Source organism: Callithrix jacchus, chromosome 6 (assembly GCF_049354715.1).
Source record: "Callithrix jacchus isolate 240 chromosome 6, calJac240_pri, whole genome shotgun sequence".
Taxonomy (NCBI): Eukaryota; Metazoa; Chordata; class Mammalia; order Primates; family Cebidae; genus Callithrix; species Callithrix jacchus.
Genome location: NC_133507.1, coordinates 27089831 through 27104962, shown reverse-complemented (window position 1 = coordinate 27104962; position 15132 = coordinate 27089831). Strand labels below are relative to the sequence as shown.

Here is a 15132-nt window from a genome sequence, read left to right as displayed (position 1 = left end):
TTAGCATAGGCATATTCAGTTGTTTCAGAACCTTTGGTTTTTTGACTTTGTTTTGTTTTTTAATCTCTCAGCTGAATCACAGTGCTTTCATTGAAAAGACAATTATTTTTCTGCTGAATTGCCTTTGCACACCAGTTATCTACACAAGTACAGGTCTATTTCTGGACTCTGTGCTATTCTGTTTACGCAGTGTCTTTTTTTTTTTTTTCTAGACAGGATCTTGTTTGGTTGCCCAGGCTGGAGTGCAGTGGTGCCATCACAGCTCTCAGCAGCCTTGCCCTTCCAGGCTGAAGTGATTCTCCCACCTCAGCCTCCTGAGTAACTGGGGCTGCAGGCGTGCGTCACCACGTCTAGCTAATTTTTTTTATTCTTTGTAGAGACAAGGTCTGATGTTGCCCAGGCTGATTTCGGACTCCTGGGCTCAAGCCATCCTCCTGCCTCCGCCTCCCAAAATGCTGGGATTACAGGCATGAGCCACCCTGCCTGGCTCAGAGTGTCTTGATTACTGAGGCTTTATCATTTTCAAACCAGATAATGTTAGTCCTCCAGCTTTGTTCTTCTTTTCCAGTCTCTCAGGGTCCTTCACTACCTGATGTCCAATGTTTAAGAGCAATTGTTCTGCAGATTTTGTTGGGTGCTTAATGGTTTCAGAAGGGAAAGTCAATCTGGCCCCGTTACTTGATTGGAAGCAGAGGTCCTTATGATAATTTCTTTGAATGCCTCTCCTCTGTCTCTGTCAGCTCAGTTCTCAAAGTCCTGTGATGGATTGCCTGACTCTCTCATCTAGGAATCTTAGCCTTTCGCATATTATATTTACCTCCTTTCCCTTTTGCGTGTGTGTGTGTGACCTCTGGGAGAATTTCTAAAGGTTTCTTTTAATTCTTTGATTCAGTTTTTAGCAGCATCACTATTTATTGCCCCCATTTGGATGTTCAATGCTAAAATCATGTTTTTCATCTAAAAGCAATCTTTCTTGGTCCCAGGGTATTTTCTTTTTATTTATAAAAGATTTTCTCAAATATTGCTGAGACGTAGCATTTCAGCATATTGCGTTCTTTCTGTTTCTTGCTGTCTTAGTGTGTTTACTGCCGCTATAAAAGAATACCACAGACTGATTAATTTATAATGAACAGAAACTTATTTGGCTCACAGTTCTGGAAGCTGGGAAGTCCAAGACCATGGCTCTGACATCTGGCAGGTGCCTTCGTGTCGTGTCATCCCTTGGTGGAAGGAAAGAGACAGAGAGTGAGAGCAAGAGCGAACAAGCAAGGGAGAAAGAGAGCAGGACAGCAAGAATGGCCAAGCTTGCTCTGCCTTCCTGAGCCCTTATGACTCGATCACGTCTTAAAGATCTCACCTTTCAATACTCTTGCATTGGGGATTACATTTCCAACACATGAGCTTTGGGGGACACATTCAAACCATCACAGGTCGGGGGTATTTGCTCTAATTTTTCCCAGAGAGTGTACAGCTATCTGGGAGCTGCAGCCAAGGCAGCCCTGTGCCTTTGTCACTGTCACCTGAAGTTAGTGGGGCCATGCCCACTCCTTTAAAGGGAAAGCTGTGCCTCGGAAGCAGGCTGTGGCAGCCCCTCCCCTTTATGCAGCGGGTTGGTTGTGTTAAGACAGGGAGACATGATGGCTCTGACTCTGGCCTCCCTGTGATTTTACCCTAGGCCACTTGTCTCCTGCTTCCTGATTTCCTGTTTCTCTCCTCCTGCCTGGAGTTTGGAAGCTTCTAATAAGGAACTCTTTCACTTCCTTCCCAGGCAGGTTTTCCCTCATATTTGTTGAACCGTGGTGACACGGTTTGAATGGTTGTCCCCTCCAAATGTCATGTCGCAATTGGATCCCCAGTGTTGGAGGTAGGGTCTGCAGGGAGATATTTGGATCATGAGGACAGACTCCTCACTAATGGCCTGGAGCTCTCCATGTGGAAATGAGTAAGTTCTCACTCTGTGAGTTCACCTGAGAGCTGTTTGTTTAAAAGAGCATGGCACCCGTCCTCCTCTCTGTGTCTTGCTCCCTCTCTCACCATTTGACACACCTGCTCCCACTTTGCTTTCTGCCATGACACTTCCTGGGGCCCTCACCAGAAGCAGATGCTGGTGCCATGCTTGTGTAGCTTGCAGAACCGTGAACCCAATAAACTTCTTTCTTTACAAATTACCCAGCCTCGGGTATTCCTTTATCACATCACAAAAGGAACTAAGACGCATGGACTCCTCACACCCACTTCCAGTGCATCCCAGGTGTGCTGTTTTTCTGCAGAAATATTTCAATGCTTTCTATCTAAGACCCCCTTCTACTGTTTTTCTCACGAGTGCAGATTTTTCCTGTGATTTTTGTATTTTTAAAATCATTTCATTAGCAAACTGCGAAGGAGGAAAGGCATGACTTGAAATTGCCTTCTTGAACTCCATGTCAGCCTGGTCTCCTGCCATACACTGGACTGCCTTTCCACAGCCAAGGAGAGTTCATCATTTACCGTTAAAATCAAACCCCTCAGGCTTGCATTTCTGGCATTTTTGTAGCATGATACCCCAAGAGGAATGTATTTCTTTAAGTCACATTCAGCATATTCTAAACAGGATGAAGAATTTGTACTTTTGTCTACTGATTGGATAGCAGAAGAGGTGCTGGCCACGGGGGTAGGGACGGGGGTGGTGGGGTGATGATTTTATAATGAATAGCAGAGCAGGAGGCCACAGCAGGCGGTGCCCCGTGATCCCACATCATATTGAGAATGCGAATGAGAGAAAAATCTGTGAAGTGTTGGGGCTTTTAAGAGCCTTGAGAGCCTGGTTAAGATGGGAGAGGCGGTATGGCCTGTCATTCATGTTAGAGTTCTCTGCCCCTTGGTATGGACTGACCCCAAATGTGCCAGTCTTGGTCTTTTCCTTGCTCATGAGATGATGATCTCTTGGACGTTCTCTGCCGAGTTTTGCTGCCCTCCTTGTGCCATCCTGCTGCCTGCTCCTTGCCTAGTTAATGTCTCATTAGCACCTTCCCCAGATGGTACGGTGCAGGGACAAAGGGACTGACATGCAAACAGACTGCTTGGCAGAAAGGCTCTTCTGAGTGTCTGCATGGCCTATTAGTCGCAGTGCTAAGTCCCTTCTGCCAGACCTAATCAGGCGCCCCCACCCCTCTCAGCCTTTTTTTTCCTCTCCTGATTCCATGGCCACAGATTCTAATATGAGTTCTAACCCAAACCCCAGCTGCCATCTTCCTTGCTCAGAAGGGCAAGAGGTCCCAGAGGGGGATGGTTCCCAGAAACCTATTCTTATTGTCTGAAAACAGTTTCCCTCTGTGGGTCAGCAGGAGCCTCTTCTGCTCAGTGAACATGATAGTTGCTGCCAGCTCTCCCTTCCTTCCAGTACATTCTTTGTGTACATGGAAGCTTTCCCCAGACTGCTGGAGACTCAGGCGCCAAGTTGAGGTGTCTGTCTTTCCCTGAGTGTTGGGCATGAATCCTGATCTTACAAGTTTTTGCTCCCCAAATCTAAATTATTGATATTCATATATTTAAAATGCAAATCATATGAACGTCCCCCGGCAGTTCCGGGAGGTAGAAATTTTGTCTTTAGAATGGAATGTGGCCTTTGCAGAGCATACTCAGTATTCATGGCAGACAGCAGGAAGGGCTGGCTGAGTTTATGGGGAGAACATTTCTGTCTCTGTCTTTCCTGCCTGTGTGACAGATAGCAGAGCCATCTTGAGAGCTGGACTCTGCTGTTTGCTTCTGTGCCTGCCTTTCTGGAGCTCTGTGCCCTGTGGTTGGGACCACGCCCACCTTTCCAGCCCCTCTCCCTGTGGAGCTCCAGCTAGATGGGACTTTCTCCTATTCTCAGACCCCTCCCTCCACTTTCCCCACACCTTGCTCTGAGCCCTTAGCCTGGGGCATCCTATCCCTGACAGCTCCCTCTCTCTGAGGCTCCTTTAGCACCTCCTCTGGGAGGAACCTTTCCCTGCTACTCAGGCTGCCCTCTCCGACCGGAAGCTGTCTCTCTCTCTGCTCTGTGCTGCCTTCGCACAGCCCAGCTGAGTTGGTTGCACAGTTAATAGGAGCGCTGTCCCCTACTCTCTGAGCAACTTTGCCTAGTGCTGCGGCTTGCACTTTGCAATTTCTGTTGGATAGAGTCAGTTAATAGATTCTTGCTCTCTACCCAACCTCTAGACATTTGTGAGCTTTCATGCGTCCTCTCTTGACAATATTATTTTGAAAAAAAAAAATCTATTGCACCGTGACCTATTCCTATGCCAAGGAGTGGGACTGAGCTGTCTTTTATAGTCCATTCCTGTGTGAATTCGCCACATGCCCAGCATGCTTCTCCCTGCTCCCAGCTTGAGCTGTGAATATCATGTGTGGAATGGGAGAAGTTGCTCAGCACATGTCTGGGTGGGTAGAGTTTAACACAGCCTGTAACTCCGGCTGGTAAGGAAGCTGCATTTGGTCCCTGCCTTGAAACCATGCGTCCTTTCTTAAAAACCTTTTCCAGCCTCAAGTGCCGTAAAGTTCTCAATTAGTGATAGATAAGTGGATAAATAGTTCTGAACTTGCCGGTGGGATACATATAGCCTGCCATTCACTGGCTGTCACCAGTCTTTCCCTGCCTGGATAACCACATGGAACCAGGAAAGAGGAGATGTGTTAGCTGGTAAGTGGCCCAGGTTACTAGGGGAGGACCTGTGTTTATCGCCTCCTAGTTATTGAGAAGATGTTAGGAGCTCAGCTTCTGGAAGCTGCTCAGGATTCCTACTGCCAAAGGAAAATGCTCTGTTAGGACTGAGGGGTGGAATGAAAGTCTTAGTCCTAAATCCTCAAGGATTCTTTTGAAAATGAGAAAAGAGAGACACACAGGGCACCCATAGGAGCCTGTAAGGAGTTGCAGTTGGGCCGCTGTGCAGTGGTGACAACTTGGCCTCCACAGTGGGTGGATGTGATTCAGGACAGAGCTGTTGGACACCCCTGTATGTATGTGAGGCACCCTGGACTGGGGGACACAGAGATACTCAATCCCTGGCTTGCTGCTTTCACACAGTTTGTAATCCGGAAAGGAAGCACGCTATCTGCCTGAGTGTTGGGAATGTTAGGGACCATGTGGCAGTATACTGAAAGGATTCCTAAGGTTCCCATCCCCTGGCTATTCAATCAGACACTAATCTAAGTATGGCTGCAAAGGGATTTTGCTTATGTAATTAAAGTTCCAAGTCAGTTGACCATCAGACACAGATTATCCAGCTAGGCATGACCCAAACAAATAAGCCATTTAAAAGAAGAAAATTTTATCTAGCTAGTGACAGAAGGGAAAGTCAGAAAGATCTGAAGCACAGAAAGGATGTGATAGGCCATTAGGCCATTGCTGGCTTTGAAGTTGGAGGGGCCATGAGCCAAGATCTGTGAGCAGCCTCCTAGCATGGCCCCTGGCCAACAGCCAGCAAAGACATGGGCACCTCAGCCCGACAGCTGCACGGAACTGAATTCTGCCAACAACTGGAATGATCTCAGAGGTAGATTCTTCTGCAAGGCCTCTAAGTAAGATCCCAGCCCAAACACCTTGATTTTGTCCTTGTGAGGCCCTCAGCAGAGAACCTGGTCAATTGTGAGGTAATGAATGGGTGCTGTTTTAAGTTGCTAAGTTGCTACATGGCCATGGAAACTAATATAGGTACCTTTCTGTTTCGGGCAGTAGCATTCCCTGTGCCGCAGGAGAGCTGAGAAGCCTGTCATGACCATTAAACAGCTGGAGCTGGATTTGAAATGAGAGAGCTGTGTTGCAGAGGAGATGATTATAAATATATTCTTCTTGAGGAAAACACTTTACTCTGCAAATGAGGAGGAAAGGCCTCTCTAGTACAAGAATTTAAGAGAGAAGGGGAAAGGTAAAGGGAAGGACTTTCTAATATGTTTCATGTTGTGATTCCACCCTCGTGTTCGTCTCCAAGTGATTGCAACAAGCTTAACATCTACCTGTAGCTCCTACTGTGTTCCTAGTGTTCTCGTGGCCCGGGGAAGCTCAGGCCAGAACAGGATGAGGTACAGCCAGCTGCTCCATCCGGGGCCCTCAGAAAGTCTTTCTTTGGAAGAATGGGGCTTTCTAACTCTACCTGAGTGTGAACTTGCTGTTACTAAACTGGAATGAGTTTTGCCCTGAGTGACCGGCCAGCTTGGTTGCATCCCCTCCTTCCTGCCTGGGAGTACCGATGGCACACCATTCTTTTCTGAGGGGCTGTTGGAGCATTGCCCCCTACCCCTAAAGACAAAATGTAGACCTATCTAGGAACAAAGAAGAGCTTGAGTGACAGGCAGGAGGGCTACGTGGCCTTAAATATAGCTGTTTCTCAGTCTCCTTGATGTGGGATTCATCTCTCACTCGCGAGTCCCTCTTTGCTACCGCTTTGGAAACAGTGACCATATTGTATAGATAAGTGATTGTCCGAATCCACACACTGGGAGAGTGAAGCGAGGCTGTGCTAATGACTGTGCTGGGACAACAGGCAAAAGCCAGGCTGTCCCAGGCAAAGCTGGAAAGTGTGGTCACTGCAACCAAGCCTGCCTTTAGGGAGCTGTACCTCCTATAACTCTACCAAATATGGATGCAAACCCATCCCCTGAGTCTCCCAGGAATGGCTGAGACTGACTGGAATGGTCCAAAGCTCTCTACTGAACGAAAAGGAAAAATTGAAGCAGAATAAAGAAATACACAGAAAATAATTACAAAAAAAAAAAAAAAAAGAAAGAAAAGGCAGATGTTCCCAGTCTGGGTTTCTGATCCTGAAACAGCCACAGGCTGGCCACAGTCCCTGCAGATGGCTGACCTCCTGCCTCCTCACTGCCCATCTTCTTCTGTTTGGTGGGTGCCATCTTATTTTCCACTTTGGGGAGTGGTCTCCAGACTTCCCAGAGCAGTCATACTGTGAAAAGTAGTACAGGCTCTGCGGTCATGCCACCCTCTTCAAATTCTGACTCCACAGTCCTCAGCTGTGAGACATCCATGGCTGGTTACTTAGTGTCTCTGGTCTTCAGTTTCCCTGTGGAACAAATACAGCCTAGCAGGGGCTACCAATGAGGGGCATTGCTCACAGTGTAGGCGGTAGGAGCTGCATGGTCCACAGAGCATTTGAAAGCAATAATAGGACTTACTAAAGTTAATCTGCTTTTTATTATCATCATGCCCCAGCAATTCTTGGCACATCAGTGATAAATATTCCTCCCCTCTGAGATGAACTGCCCCTTAGGCCCTTTTCCCCACTGCATCCTGGTATGCATCCACTGTGGCCCACTTCCTAGGGTTGTGTAGATAAAATACTGCAACACATGTAAAACGTTTCAGAATTTGTAGCCCTTAGTAGAGTGCTCAGTGAGCAAAGAGTCAATTCCCTTGTCCTTCCTCTTCTGTCGGAGGCCACAGAACATTGTACTAGCCTGAACTGTTTGCTTGCTGGCGACAGAACAAAGTGTTGAAGTCTTGAACACTGGGAGAAGCTATTTAGTGTTCTACGTTTTTACTACTTTCTTGGAGTCAGTTTTGTTCTCTTGGACCCAATTATCCTTGAAGCTGAATCACTGCCATTGAAAGAGCCATGCGCAGATTCTCAAAGATAAAAGAGGGAGAAAGGTGACAAAGGTCACGTTTTGCCTATGGAGGACTCTGATTGGCCTGGTTAGATTCTATCCTAGTCCTGGGACCAATCACTATGGACAGAGGGTGGCTGAGGTACTATGATTGGCCCACAGTGTGTCAGCTGCCTAGTCCTCAACCAATCACTATGGACAGAGGGTGGCTGAGGTACTATGATTGGCCCACAGTGTGTCAGCTGCCTAGTCCTCAACCAATCACTATGGACAGAGGGTGGCTGAGGTACTGTGATTGGCTCACAGTATGTCAGCTGCCTAGTCCTCAACCAATCACTATGTTGAGGGAGATGAGATCTTGTAAGAAGGCAGCTCTTTTTCTGACTTTCATAATGAAGGATTAGTATGAGAGCTATTTCTCAGGAAAGCATTGTGGTAGAGGAGGTAAACAGAGTAGGAGATGTCCCTATGCAACTCTACTGCCCATTCAGAGCTCCCTCTTCTAGTTTGGGAAAAAAACGGTTTGGCTGCAACCCGTGAATTGATGTATTTGTGCCCTCAGCCACTTATAAACACCTGCCGGAGATAATGAAGTCTAGGGAAACTGCACCCACCTTCATTAGTAGAAGGCCCATTCTCTTCCAGCCTCATTGACACAGCTCCGGGCTCCAGAGCTTGTTCAGGAGCGGGCCTCAGGCATGCTGGTTGGATCTCTGTCCCATGTCCCGGTGTTTTTTCCTGTGTGCACAGCTGCTGTAATGGCTGGGGTCAACCTTTTGAGAATGAGAACACACAGTCACTGGAACAGTAACCAAAGCAACTTCCAGCCTCTGGGCCCCTGTTTCAGGGGGACACACATTTTTGGAACCACATCAAATATTGTCCTTCATGGGGCCGTTTTGCTTTGCTTTTTGTTCCTAATTATTCTCTCTTGTTTTCCTCCTTTGCTATGTGCGTTCCTCCTTTTTGAACCGAGATAAGATGTTTCCAGTTGTCTTAAGGATTCTTTTGATGAAATAATTCTAATTTATATTTGTATTTCTCTTGTAGCCTGGGGAGCATTTTTATGTGCACAAAGCCTTCTTGTGTGATCTTATCCAAGACAAACTTCAGATTCTTCTTTTTTAAAAAGTTACTACTGACCAAATAATACTTATAAATCAGTTTACTGCAAACAGTTACAGAAGGGCCCTCTGCCCATCAGAAAAAATGCTCTGCTCTGGAATCTTTATGATCTTCTGAAGCAGGAGTCAGCGAATGGTTTTTTATAAAGGCTCTATGGTAAATATTTAGGATTCGTGGGTCATGTGTTTGTTACAACCACCCAGCTCTGCTATGGTAATATGAAAGCAGCCATAGTCAATAAATAAATGAGTGGGCATGACTGTTTTCCGATAAAATGTGATTTGTGAAAAACAGGTGGTGGGCCAGATTTGGGCTGCAGGAAGTACTTTGTTGACTCCTGTTATAAAGCATTTTATGCTTTTCAATTGTCTTAGAAAAATTACAGTAAAAAACTTTGAGGTGAGGCAGAACATAATCATGGAGTAGAAAAACTGAGTACAGGAAAGGGATTGACAGCGTAGTTCCCTATGAGCTTTAGAGGTAGATTAGGTGTTGATATGAATAGCCTTAAAAATGTTCTCCTTATTTGATACAGGAAGGCCATATTTGGGAATCCATGCTAAGATGGTGTGGATTTTTGTTTATATGTAGATGTTCACCACAGCACCCTTGGCCATATGAAAAACCTGGAAACCACTTAAAAGTCCAACAGTAAATTACCTACTCAAAATAATATTAAAAGCACCTTTAAGATGAAGTTTGTGATAAAAGTCTTAGGTTGATGCTAAGTGACATGAAATAGAAAAATAAATACCATGAGCTCAGCTCATTAAAATAAAGAGCAGACATGCATAGAAAAAGATTGACAGGAAATACATATAAATGTGAACAGTATTTTTCTCTGAAGATTATCTTGGATTTTTACTTAGCAAGAATGTTTGTGTGCATGATTTTTCTAAAACGACCACGTTAGTTTCAGAATAAAAATTAAGGAGAAAGAAAAAGAAGAGCAAGTTATTTAATCTTACAGCCTGAGGTTGTGCTCTGTGCATTATTCCAGAGTGGCCTGAATGCCCTCTCTCCCTCCAACAGCCAGGAGGTTGGGGCTTGCTCCCCACCTCAGGAGACCCTCCCTGCCTGCTGCTCTCTGTGCCTGCCAGTCACTTGTACTCTAAGCACGTTCATTGAGCGCTAGTGTGTAGGTCTTCAAATCTGTGCCTAACCCTTCAAAGCATGAATACCTAATCCCATTTTCCAGTAGAAGAAACTGAGGCTCTGAGAAATGAAGTGACCCTCGCAAACTCCCACACAGGCATTCGGAGGAGCCATGTCTTACACCCTTGCTGCCTTTTTCATTTGAAATAGCATACTCACTAATTTATCAGCTTGCTAATGGTTCCCCTTGTACATCCAACCCGGAATGATATCTGCTTCCACAGCTTCTGATTGTGCTGGAAGATCTCTGGGGCCTCTAACAAAGCCAGCCATTGTGCAGCTGGAGCCCGAGCGCTCTGACAACTGGGTCTCTGAGCCACAGAGAGGCTTATCGCTCTGTACCAAAGGGAGGATGCTCATAGTATGTCAAGAATTCCGACACTAGATTCTCCCTGAATTCAACAAATGGGGAAAGTGGGAGTACCAGAGTGAGAAAACTAACTGTGGTCCTAGGGGCTGTTTGACTGAACCATTTCAGATGGAGCAGTCACAGATGCCCACAAGTTCCCAGATATGGCAGTGGGCATGGCTGGCTGCCCTGGACAGGAGGAAAGTGTGCTCAGAATTGAGGAGGACACGTCCTGAGAGGGATGTTAGGTGGGCCTTCCACATGGATGCTGAAGCCATGGAGGGTGATAGCAGGTCTTGGGGTGAAGAGGCTGTGGATGCTGTGCTGATGTCTAAAATGAACAAGGAGGCGTGACCCAGCGGTGGGAAGACAGCAGAAACAAAGGAGGGGTGGTGGGTGGGTGAGGTGGGTGTCGTGAGTTGGAAGGGCTTTGGGGACTGAGGGAGAAGATACCAAGACTACCTCTGACCCCACGGCACGTGGGACACGGGAGCATTAGCTTTCCTCTCCAGAGGCTAGGCTGGTCTCTACTGAGGCAGGGAGTTGAGCTGAGTTCAGCAAGTGTCTGTAAGGAGCTGAGTATACAGGAGTTGTCTTACTTTTAAGTGGGTATTCTGCAACGGCACCAGGGGGGATTAGGAGGGAAAGGAGCAGGGGGCTTGGATCAGGGGTGAAGAGTACACACAGAAGAGGTGACCAGGGTGACCAGGCGTTTAGACACTGACTAAGGAAAACAGAATGGGATGCATGGTGGGGCCAGCCCAGAGTCAGGATAGCAGAATTGGGTCCAGAGACAGGGTCGGGTCCATCAGACCCTGTGGATGAGGCGGGGGAGCAGGGATTCTAGAAGGAGCCAGCCTTGGCTGGATGGATTGGGCCTCTGGGGATCTGCTGGGAGTCAGCCTGAGGAATCCAGGCCCCTGGCTCTAAGCAGGACCCAGGCTTCTGTGGGTCATGAATGAAGATTAGATTAGGAACAGTGTAACTGGCAGCAGCATCTCTATGTTTGCCTCTCTACTGGGAGCCCGTAGTAAGCGAACCCAACACCCAGGTCTCCTGTGGCATAGAGATGACTGCCATTCCATGATGTGGGATTCACAGTCCAGTGCTGGAAGGATGGCCAGTTGCTTTTGTACATCTCAACTGATATTACATTTGTCAAAAGTCCAATTTACACACAACCTTTCAGGAACACACCTACTCTGAAGTCAGGCATGCTTTCATTCCCGAGGAGCCTGAAGAGCGGGTTCATTGTGTCCAAGGAAATCGGAGAAGCTCATGGAGAAATAAACGTTGAAGCCGTTGTCTCTAAAGGTCATGACAGCGGATCATGGAAATGTGTTTTTTCATTTCCTCATGTTCCACTGCTCATGTGCCTCGCAGCTGGGATTTATTTTCAGAGCACACTTTGGAATCTGCCAGACCCTCATGCTGGCCTACTTCACAGCTGAAACCATTTGCCATTTGGTAGATGATAAAGCAAGTGACAATTTACATTAACACGGCCTTAAAAAGACGCGGTCTGTGAAGGAGACAGACAGGTGTCAAACCTGGGCCAGCAGACAGTGCAGAATCAGCAGACGCCCAGGGCCTCCTGCGCACTGGCCGCACCAGAGCTCTCAGCACCCTGAGTCAGACCGTTCCACTGAGTAGAATTCTGGTCTGCATATCCTGCTTAAAGATATACACACCAGTAGTCAGATGATGGTGATGGCTGGGTCTTTGTAGAGCGCCATGCACTCTGCAGGGCCTGGGTCCATGTGGGAAGGGAAGGCTTCAGGTGTGGAGGGGAGTGAGCTGACCAGGCACAGTCCCAGACCATGTGTGCAGGATAGTTCCAGCACAGCGTGACAGAGCTGGCCCAACGTGAGCACAGCGCGCTGCGTAGTGCAGCGAGAAGGTGAACACCATGCCTGGCCTCCACTGTCACTCTCCCAGACCTTCCTCCATTGGGAGGGGTGGGACCCAGGCTTGGGGAGGGCGACTCCTTCAAGGTCCTTTTGATTTCAGTTGATAGAAACCCTTCTGAGATGCTGTCTGCTGCAAAGCGGCAGCTCTCCGATCCCTTTCTCACTCTTCCTGGCTTTATCGTTCTTAGCTGTTATTTCAGTGTAATGGTCTGTCCTGCTTTCATCTATTCTCATCTACTTGAGTCTGTTCTCTTCTTTCTTGCTGTTGTCCACTCTCTCATCTACCATCCTGCCCTGTCCTCAGCCAGGATTCTGCTGAGTGAGTCTAATGGGAATCCCCCCATCCCTGATGGTTCCTCTCGGGCGTTCTCCACCCATTGCCCACTGCCACCTTGCTTCTTGCTTACAAACCCTCACTTATCCTCGTTGGAATTGGGTCCACTCTCTCCTAGCCTGCAAGACCCTAGTGCAGTTTTACCTGCACCTCTCACCATGGCACCCCTTGAATGGAGTCTTCCATGTAGTTTTTAACAAGTGTCGAGAATCATGTTTTCTTTAACACAGCCAGAAGCCCCTCCATGTACAACTGTCTCTTGGGCATCTCACTGACATCTTATGTTCCTCAGGTCCCAAAGCAAATTCTTCTTCCTGGCCAAAGCTGCCCTTTCTCCATAGTCCCTTGTCTTTGTCATTGGCACCACCGCCACCCAGTTGCTCAAACTAGAAATCTAGTAGGTAAGAGCATAGGCTCTGAGCTGGACTACTTAGCTTTAAGTCCTGCCTCCTTTACTCACTGTGTGATCCTGGCAAGTTACCTAACACCTCTGCTTCAGCCTTTTCATCAGTCAAAATGAAGATAACAATAGTACTTCCATCAGATAGTTTTTGTGACCATTAAATGAATTAATATTACAAAGTGACCACAACTATGCTGGGCTCTATAAATGCTTATTAAATAATGAATATGAAAATCTTCAACGTTTGATGAGTCACCAATACTGTGTCGATTCTACCTGCTGTATATCTTTGACCTGTGTACTTCCTGCACCTGCACTGCTACCACCCTGGATATGTCCCCCTCACTGCATTTCTGGATGGATGGCTGCAAAAGGGCAGTCATCCCTTCCTCTAGTCTTGTCCCCTTCAATCCAGCCTCTGCATTGCTACCAGAATTCTTTACTTAAAACACAAAACAACCATGGCTCTATCGTTTATGTGACCCCAGGCACTCAGCCTCACTGGTCCATGGTTTTCTCTATTGCAAAATGAAACAGCAAGGTCTTGCATTCAGGATTATTGTGATACAACATACATAAAAGTGATTGTACACAGGAGGCAAGCAACAAACGTGTTTCCTGGCAGACTTAGACCAAATGATCACGTCACACTCCTCCTTGAAAGCCTTTCATGTTCTCCACTCTTATCATCAGGTAGAATCGACACAGTATTGGTGACTCATCAAACGTTGAAGATTTTCATATTCATTATTTAATAAGCATTTATAGAGCCCAGCATAGTTGTGGTCACTTTGTAATATTAATTCATTTAATGGTCACAAAAACTATCTGATGGAAGTACTATTGTTATCTTCATTTTGACTGATGAAAAGGCTGAAGCAGAGGTGTTAGGTAACTTGCCAGGATCACACAGTGAGTAAAGGAGGCAGGACTTAAAGCTAAGTAGTCCAGCTCAGAGCCTATGCTCTTACCTACTAGATTTCTAGTTTGAGCAACTGGGTGGCGGTGGTGCCAATGACAAAGACAAGGGACTATGGAGAAAGGGCAGCTTTGGCCAGGAAGAAGAATTTGCTTTGGGACCTGAGGAACATAAGATGTCAGTGAGATGCCCAAGAGACAGTTGTACATGGAGGGGCTTCTGGCTGTGTTAAAGAAAACATGATTCTCGACACTTGTTAAAAACTACATGGAAGACTCCATTCAAGGGGTGCCATGGTGAGAGGTGCAGGTAAAACTGCACTAGGGTCTTGCAGGCTAGGAGAGAGTGGACCCAATTCCAACGAGGATAAGTGAGGGTTTGTAAACAAGAAGCAAGGTGGCAGTGGGCAATGGGTGGAGAATGCCTGAGAGGAACCATCAGGGATGGGGGGATTCCCATTAGACTCAATCAGCAGAATCCTGGCTGAGGACAGGGCAGGATGGTAGATATCAAGGGTGGTCAGATTCCAAGGGCGGGGGATTCTCACCAAACTAAGTTAGGAGCTTTGCTCAAATTGAGTTCTGCAAGGACAGAGAGGGAAGCTCAAGGTCAGGCCTAGCCAGGCAGAGGACTCGCAGGAGGCTGACTGGACTTTCAGTCAAAGGAGATAGGCTTTGTCAGCTGGAGATGGACATCTCGATTCCTCAGTATGTAAGAGGTGGTGGAGCTGAAAGTCGCCAGGGGTCCCTGGGAGTCAGAGAGAGAGAGAAGGGCCAAGGCCCAGGCCTGGGAATGCCCATGTCAGGTAGGGAGGAGCTGGATTGAGGAGGAGGGGCTACCCCAGGAAAGGCTGGAAAAGGTGCTGTCCCAGGGCAAGAATGTTTCAAAGGACTGGTCAAGGATAAGGACAGGTGGAGAGGGGCTGAAGAGGGTGTATTAGATTGGGCCACATAGAGAGCCCTTGTGGGCTGGGCTGGAGCAGCCGCCATGGAGCTGTAGAGGGTGGAGGCCAAATACAGTGGACTGGGCATCAAGAGGGGGCAGTGAGTGTGGACAGACCTTCCAACCACAGATGCAGAGAGAGGGGATAGGAGCTTCGGGACCAAAGAATGTCTTTTGGCATTGATGGTGTTTAAATACTGGAGGAAGTAGACAGTAGGGAGGGGAGAGGGGAAAAATAGCCACGTGGGAGGAGATCAGTTGATGGCCCAGAACCCCATGAGGGGTGGGAGAAGAAATACGCTGAGGTTCAGCGCTTCCTCCTCTGACGTAAGAGCAAGGTTGGGGATGGATGCAGAGAAGTGGGAGGGACAGAGACGGGTGTGCAGGTGGAGAGGGAGAAGAGGGATTCGGGGATAC

At 47.4% G+C, this 15132-nt stretch overlaps 1 protein-coding gene across 14 annotated transcripts in view; it reads left to right on the top strand.

Annotated features, from left to right (window-relative positions):
* Positions 1 to 15132, top strand: part of ARNT2 (aryl hydrocarbon receptor nuclear translocator 2) — a 186681-nt gene that overhangs the window by 85979 nt on the left and 85570 nt on the right. The gene's annotated exons all lie outside the window — the stretch shown is intronic.